Consider the following 8,596-nt stretch of genomic DNA (forward strand, 5'->3'; position numbering starts at 1 on the left):
TGGTTGAGAAGCAAGAGTATATGATTTTCAGGAAATACCAGGATCATAGTTTAGTTGCTTATAACAAAGAATTAATGAAGGCAGTAGTTCTGGATTTGATCACTTAATGAGCTTGTTAGTTTCTGGAACATGATCATAGAAAATAGTCTGCCCAAGGTTTGTTTGTTAGACCAGAAATTTTCTTTTAACTATAAAGCCTTGGGGTTATATCATAAAGACATGGGAGTAACTTGAAGGACCTCTTGCTGGCCAAATCTAGAACAATTTGAGCACCAAAAGGAAGGTAATCCCTGAGTCCATGCCCAAAATAGCTAGACAGACCAATAAATAAATAGGGGAGGAGGAAGGCTCTTGCTTCAACAAAATGCTGATTCCTGGCTGGTAGATGAAGCAGATGAGCAAGAGTTTGAAAAACATTATTTTGTAGCCATCATAGCAAAGATAGGAGCAGGCAAGAATCATCAAAGGATGCTTAATTCATGGAGAAATTTTAATGAGGATCAAGATAGTTGCATGGTCGTAAGTGTCTTTGACAAACTGTTTTATCAGTTGCAAGTGAAGCATATTAACTACACTGTGAAGAAACTGGACAACCCCTGGAAGGGGAAAACCTTAGATAATACTTTGGGTGATCAAAATCATCATCACCAATGATGGGCCGGTGGACATCCTATGCCTCTGAATGTGATATCTTGACAAAGGCACAATATCCCCCATGCGATATCCCAGCTGAAAATACAGAACTGGATCTGGGCATGAGGAACTCTGGGAAATTCCCAAATGAGGAATATTCAACTAAAAAGAGGCAGTCATACTATTCAAAACTGTCAATGTCATAACTGAAAAGACAGGCTGAGAAACAGTTCCAGATGAAAGAAAACTAAACAATTAAATGAAATGTGTGCTCCTACACTGGATCTTGCAGTAGAAGGAAAATAATGCCATAAATGTCCTGAAATTCACAAGTGACTGCGGTTTATTTAAAGACTATCCTTATCCTTAGGAAATATACACTTAAGAACCTTCTGGTAAAAATTCATAATGTATGCTACCTACTCCTTAATGGTTTACAAAAAATATATTTATGTATATGTGTATGTATGTATATTTAGAGAGAGAAAAGGAAAATAAACAAATAAGTCCAAATGTTGAAAACAGATAAATTTGGGTGTTTGTTGTGCGACTGCTGCAGCTTTTTTGTAAGTTTCCAAATAAAAAGTTATTAACAATTATGATGTTAAAAAAAAGTAGGGGCAACTCAGTACAACTATATCAATAGCATTATCCCAAAACTATTCCCTGTCAGCTGAATAAAACGGAGTCCATTCCTTCTACCTTGACTCCCATGCACAACCAGTGACCTGACACCTAGACCAATGTTGATGCTTCTGGAGTGGTTTCTCGGGCTCTGAAATTCACCCTCTCTAACCACTTGGATCACCACACACAAAATGAGTTACCCTATGGAAGGAAGCTCAGTTAGGGTGGTGTCTGTCCTCTACAAAAAACCTTTTAGGGCCTACCAGTATTTGGTTGACTACCAAATACTGATCAAACACATTTGCTTGACCATCAAGACCCTCCAAATGTGACCCCAAATCGATGTTCCTTCTCTACCTTCTGCTGATATCCACAACAAAAGCTAATGTAATAAAACATGAGCTTTGGGGTCAGAAAGACCCTGAGTCCCCACACAACTCCAAAATGCATTGTGTGAGATTTGGTAAGTTCCTACCCCTCTCTGAGGTGTAATTCCTCCATTTGTCAAAAAGGAAATCATAGCACAAAATAAAATAAGATGATGACAAGGATGATTATATTATTCCATCTCATCAGCTCCCCTGGGTCTGTAATGATTGCCATTCCCCAATTTTCTGCAAAAGTTTCTTTTGACAGGAATTCCCTCATCCTTGAGTTTTCTGTCTCCGTGAGAGCATTCTTTGATCCACCCTGAACCTCGCTTCTTCTGTAGAAAGTCTTCCATCTTCCCCACACATCTGTGGTTGCTCTCCATTCTACATTCTCATAACCCTTTTTTTCATAAACCCTTTGTTTATAAAACCAATATTCTATTCCCCAGACTTGTCTCAAGATCAGACCAAATGAGCTTTCAGTAAGTGTGGGCGCAGGGCATGTGGGTCCTTCTGCCCTGCTGAGCATGGGGTATGAGCACTGAGTATCCCATGTAGTAAGTACTTGTATAGTATTATCTCCCATTTCAGATCACACATTTGTTTAGGGCAGTCACCACGTCTTGTATTCATCCGAATTCCCCACAGGGTACTCAGCAGGGTGCAGTGGGCTTCTGTGCCCTCAGTTCTGATGAAATAATAATAATGATAATAACCACTAACATTTACTGAGTACTTACTACCTTCCTGGTCCTTTTCTAGGTACCTTATACACATTAAAACATTTAATCTTCACAGTGATTTTTATGAGGTAGACGGTATTACTAGTCCATTTCCCAGATAAGAAAACTGAGACACAAAGAGGCCAAATAACTTTTCAAAGCCAGCAAAGTGGCATAGCCAAGAACAGAACCCAGAGAGTCGGGATCCAAAATTCACCCTCTTAACCATTACACTTTATCCTTAGACCACATTAGGGCATCTGAAGGACAGCACAGTTCACCACTGTGACAGCAAGCAGAAGGTCTGCAAATAGAGAAGGTGTGTCACTTGAGGTGTCCATGCCACAGGCTAGCCACCCAACTGGTCGTTCTCAGTGGGCCATGTTCTATCTGTTATTGTCTGGGGTCTCTCCAGCGAGGACACTGCTTTCTTCCAGCATCTTCCCTATTCCTTCTCCCAAGCCAGCAACTACTCTTTTCCTACCACTTATCTGTGAGGACTTCGGACCCTGGATGTCTCACCACCCAGTCTCTCCCTCTATTAGATTTTCACTGCAGTAATGCTTTGTAAACGCCCCCCCCATCCCCCTGCCACCCAAATCTCAGTGGCTTAAACAACAGATGCTTATTTCTCTTCTCTAAAGGTCAGCTGTTGTTTGGCAAATCTTGATTGAGTTTACCTGGTTCAGGTGGGCTAGGTTGGACTCAAATTCAGATCACATTCAAGTCTTCTCTGTGTGTTTTCATAATTTTGAGACCAGATAAACATCAAAGACAAGTTCTTCATAAGACAAATGGCGGCACAAAAGCAGCTAAACTAACCACAGAGCATATTTAAGGTTTCTGCACATGGTATGTCTGCTAATGCTTTATTGGCCAAAGCAAATCATATGAACCCAAAATAAACAACATAGGAATGAGTACTCTGCCTACTCTACTAGAAGGGAAAATCACGTGGCAAAGGAGCATGGAAATATAACTATATTTCAAGAAGGACCGAAAAATTGGGAATGGTAACCCAGTCTACAGACCCCTCCAATGCCCCAGAAACAGCAATGCAGTGGGGTCCCAACACAAACAGCATGTTTTGCCCTTGGCCTCCGATGTGGACTCAGGCCCAGCCATCGTTTGGGAGTGGCTGGATGAGACCACACCATCAGTCACGGCCAGAGCGCATATCATGTATAACACACATGCCTCAGAAATGTCATGCTGCCCAGTTTGAGTAGGCGGGGTACCATTATGCAACCAACCAACAAAAGCTATTAAACACCTCACCTGCAACGTCAACTCAGTGTTATTGAGTCTGAAAGAGAAACGGTGTGTCAAGGACCAATTGACCTCCCCAGAAAGACGTGACTAACACACCTGGCAACACTGATTGAACAAGCCGGTGTGTGTGATTAAGTTCTCAGCCACATAGAGGACCTCCTGGAGAAAAGGATGGTGTTTTATAAAGTGGTAATTGCACAGCACAGAGCGCATGCAGAGAAAGCCTTGGGGAACTAAGAGCTTTGAAAGAGGACCTTGAACGTCCTAGAGATAGAAAAAGCAAATAGAAAGTGTTAGATACGCCTTTCCAGAAAGGATAACCAAATAACTCAGGAGTGACGGGGGCCGATAATAGTGTAGGATATTATAGGATTGTCATTTAATAGAGTTTTAGAAAATGATATTCCAGGACCAAGAGGGAGATAAAGGAAAATAGCCTGGGCTGACAAATACCTATGGCTGCCCTGATCTGGGAGAAATTCCTAAGCTGTCTTTTCGTGTTAAAGTTCCATTTTCTGTGTTATTTTTTTTACTGCTTCAAGCCCATGTACTCTCTGACTAAACTGTGTAGAGAGAAACAAAATTCAAATGATCCAACATATATCACCCAGAACCACCGAGCCCTGCCGTTCTTTTTTAAAGACAACCCGCATGAGAGTTCTAGTTCCGGTTTGAGATTTCCATTTCAACCAGAGCTACCTGGGATGATATTTTTCTCTTCTCTCCTCTTCAGTGTGGGAGCCAGTTGGGATTCTTTAAAAGGCCTGCTGAGTAGCTGAGTGTTCTGGAAGGATGCAGCATTGCAGTAGCTCTGGCTGAACCAATAAATCAGGACCTGGAAGCACCAGCCATTTTGGCCGCCTGTTTATCACAAACAAAAGGAAATGCAGGGCTTTTTCTTTCTTCCTTTGTGGCAATGTAGGACCCGAGGGGTTTAAGATGAGGAAAAAGAATTAAAAGCTGAAAGCTAGATCATTTTCTAGCTTGAGTTAAAATCTACTTTGGGATTATAAATGTCATTACAGCGATTTCTAGCTCTCACCCAAATCTGGTTTCAGGAGCACAGGAAGATTAAACATCCCTGCCTCTTGGCAGTGGGGTGCAGGTTTTGGACAGGTTCTGGCCAATGGCCAGAGATGTGAATGAAGCAGTGAAAAGTTGGTGCATGTTTTTCTTCCCCTGCCTGTTGAACAAGGAGGCTGCTTGTTCTTGATGCTGTGGCTAAAAGTAGCGCCCCCATCTGCCTGGACCACTATTATCTGGAGGACTGTTATCCTGGGGGATTTTGTGGACACTCAGTGGATGTTGCCTAAGCAAGAAATACTCCTTCCTTGGGTTCAGGCACTGAGATTCCAGGACCATTTGTCAATCAGGCACTGAGATTCCAGGACCGTTTGTCAATCACAGTTCAAGCTACCTACCCTGACTAATAAATGCTAACCAATATCTATAAGGGACAAAAATACAGTAACTTTAACTTAGGCTAGAATAATTATGACTAGATAAAGTAGACTCCGAAGGGCAGAGGGCTTGAGCAGCATGAACTGATCCTCCAAGTTCCTCTGTGGGTCTTACTCATAGATGAATCCCTCAGAATATCATTTAGAAGCTAGTAGTTCTCCCTTTAAATACAATTCAAGCAGGGTTTCTTCTTTCTAGATTAAAGCAGAAAATTGGAAGGGAGGGTGTTCAGAGGTACCCTTGCAGCAACAAACAGAGGCAGCTGACAACAACAGCTTATCCACTTGGGTGTTTTTGCTGCATTCTTGATCCTGAAGTAGGTGAATTATCAAGTTCTCCTTTTTAATGTCTGATTTTCTGAAATGTCACTTTGAATGTATCTTGACAATGATTGTTCAATGTCTCCTCCATGACCTAGATCACCCTGTAATATCAAACATTTCGTAGAAAGGATACAGTTTAAAGAATATCAGGCGCATGGTGTTGTTGACAGGAAGCCAGTGCAAGCACATAGCTTGAATTTACGCCATGGTTTCTTACCACTGGTCCACAGCATGGATCTGAGTGTAGAAACAGAACGCCTAAAAAGTGTAGGGCATTAGCTTCTTATTACCAAAGAACAGTGTGATTTACAGTAGGAACTTCATCATACACGTGCAGACATACAGCAGCCCTGTCTAGGATTGCATGCTTCACCTGTACTGTCACAATCTCTTGGGGACTCTTTTCTAAGGCCAAGTCTACCTGCAAATTAGGAACCCCAGGTAAACAGAACTATAGATCTTTGGTTGTCATTTTCTCCTGCACACTTGACCACTGTTCATAAACAGCAAAGCTGGCACGTGGTGCAGGAGGGAAATTTGATGGATGCAAACAGATCACATTGTTCTAGAATCATTAGATGTTTATGTCCCACTTTGAGACAGTCATAACACACCTCTACAAGCTAATCAAACCATAGGGTTTCCTAAGCATCATCCATCACTTCTCCACATCAGAAGCCAAGCAAGGAGGGTGACTAATAGAAAAACTATGGTGAAGTTAATTTCTAACCAGTTACCTCCCTGAGTGGATGTCTTGTCTTTCTTTCGAAAAGTGCCTTGGAATTTAAAGATGGGTACCCTGTTTTCTGGGCCAGCCTATCTTCCAGAATTGCAACTGAAAAGTCTTTGCCTGTGAGCACTGGCTAACGTTTCTGTTTCACAACAAGGAGTTTGGAGTGATGCTGAAAAGAGGATAAATAGGGCTGAGCCACGCCAAGTAACTAAGTACAACCTCTAGGAGGTCCCTGTATCTCTATGGCACATGATTAAGTGTCTTTGGTAAAAAGTCCATGTTGAATGGGGAAACTTACAGAGAAAGAATTCAATGGTGACTAATTCTTTCACAAATTAGGGGCAGTCAAGGGCCGCTCATTCTACCTTTCATGGCCACAGGAATAATCAGACCTTTGCAGCCATCATGTACAAAGTGGGTAGTCAGACACAATCATTTGTAAGCACAGTTAAGAATAATGAATTTGTGGACAGGGTCCTGATCTTAGTTGTAGCCTTCTCTATCAGTTAGACCAAATGGTCAGGCTGAAATGATGGGATTTAACTGTAAGGGGACTTTAAAGTGGGCCTGTCGGTGTCACTAGTAACTATGCTCATATTTTCAAGAGCAAGAGTCATCTGGTTTAAGAACAAATATACTGTAATTCAGGGCTTTTCTTGATGTAGACTCAGCGACTTGCAAAACTAAAAAGAATAAAAAAAAGAAAAAAGGAGTTAAGAAGTTACTCTGTCTGATCTATCCACTTTTACCAAGGAATTACTCTTTCCCCCGTGCTCCCCAGGAAACATGGAGCTAAAACAAGACAAGTTTCTGCTATAATAATTGAGATCACATCATTTATGTCTTGCAAACTCAAGAATGCATATATTTGATTGAGGAATTAACATTTGCTTACTTTTGAAGAACTTCTCACTAATATGTGACAGTTAAACTATTCAAAGAAACCACTTTAGTTTCACATGGCAGAGATTTTGCTTATTTCTGAGAGGTCATGAAATGAACGATTGAATCATTGTATTTTTGTTCTCTCAAGCCTGTAAAAGTAGAGTAATCTGCTAATTCTGCCCCTATAGGTATGATATTGAGGCCTGCCCTTTGCTGACTGAAAGACTGGAACAAGAATGGTATAAGACCAGAGGGTACTGTTTCAATGTGGTGTTTTTCTTTTAGGAAACCAGACTAATTGAGAGGCCAGTAAGCATGGAGGAGTAGTTGATATTTCAATAATGGAATGTTGTTAAGGCCTATTGATTCTTTCCTACTTAAGTGATTCTGAAACAGTCATGGAAGAAGGATGATTGTGTGGGTGTGTGTGTATAAGAGAGGGATGGAAAGGGTTGAGCTACTTCCCAAAATCATTCTGCATGAAAGCATAGGTCTGTCAACTTAAAGCTCATCCTTAGGCTGTTTTGTTGGTGATCTGTCTTCAAACACACCCCAGCAAAGGCAGGAAAATGCAGTGCGGATGAAAGAGGCTCAGAAGCTTTGTGCCGACTGGGTCTTGGTGCTCCAGCCGGTTGTCAGGCCTGAGGCTCTGAGGTGGGAGAGCCAAGTTCAGGATGTTGGTCCACCACACACTGCCCGGCCCCTCATAATATCAATCAGCAAGAGCTCTCCCAGAGTTCTCCCTTTCAACACTAAGACCCAGCTCCACTCAACGACCAGCAAGATCCAGTGATGGACACCCCATGCCAAAACAACTAGCAAGACAGGAACACAACCCCACCCATTAGCAGAGAGGCTGCCTAAAATAGTAATAAGGTCACAGACACCCCAAAACACACCCCAGGATTCAGTCCTGCCCAGCAGAAAGACAAGATCCAGCCTCATCCACCAGAACACAGGCACCAGTCCTCTCCACCAGGAAGCCTACACAATGCACTGAACCAACCTTACCCACTGGGGGCAGACACCAAAACAACGGGAACTATGAACCTGCAGTCTGTGAAAAGGAGACTCCAAACACAGTAAGTTAAGCAAAATGAGAAGACAGAGAAATACAGAGCAGATGAAGGAGCAAGGTAAAAACCCACCAGACCAAACAAATGAAGAGGAAATAGGCAGTCTACCTGAAAAAGAATTCATAATAATGATAGGAAAGATGATCCAAAATCTTGGAAATAGAATGGAGAAAATACCAGAAATGCTTAACAAGGCCCTAGAAGAACTAAAGAGCAAACAAACAATGATGAATAACACAATAAATGAAATTAAAAATTCTCTAGAAGGAATCAATAGCAGAATAACTGAGGCACAAGAACGGATAAGTGACCTGGAAGATAAAATAGTGGAAATAACTACCACAGAGGAGAATAAAGAAAAAAGAATGAAAAGAATTCAGGACAGCCTCAGAGACCTCTGGGACAACATTAAATGCACCAGCATTTGAATTATAGAGGTCCCAGAAGAAGAAGAGAAAAAGAAAGGGACGGGGAAAATATTTGAAGAGATTAT

The sequence above is a fragment of the Globicephala melas genome, chromosome 15, assembly GCF_963455315.2.
Source record: "Globicephala melas chromosome 15, mGloMel1.2, whole genome shotgun sequence".
NCBI lineage: Eukaryota > Metazoa > Chordata > Mammalia > Artiodactyla > Delphinidae > Globicephala > Globicephala melas.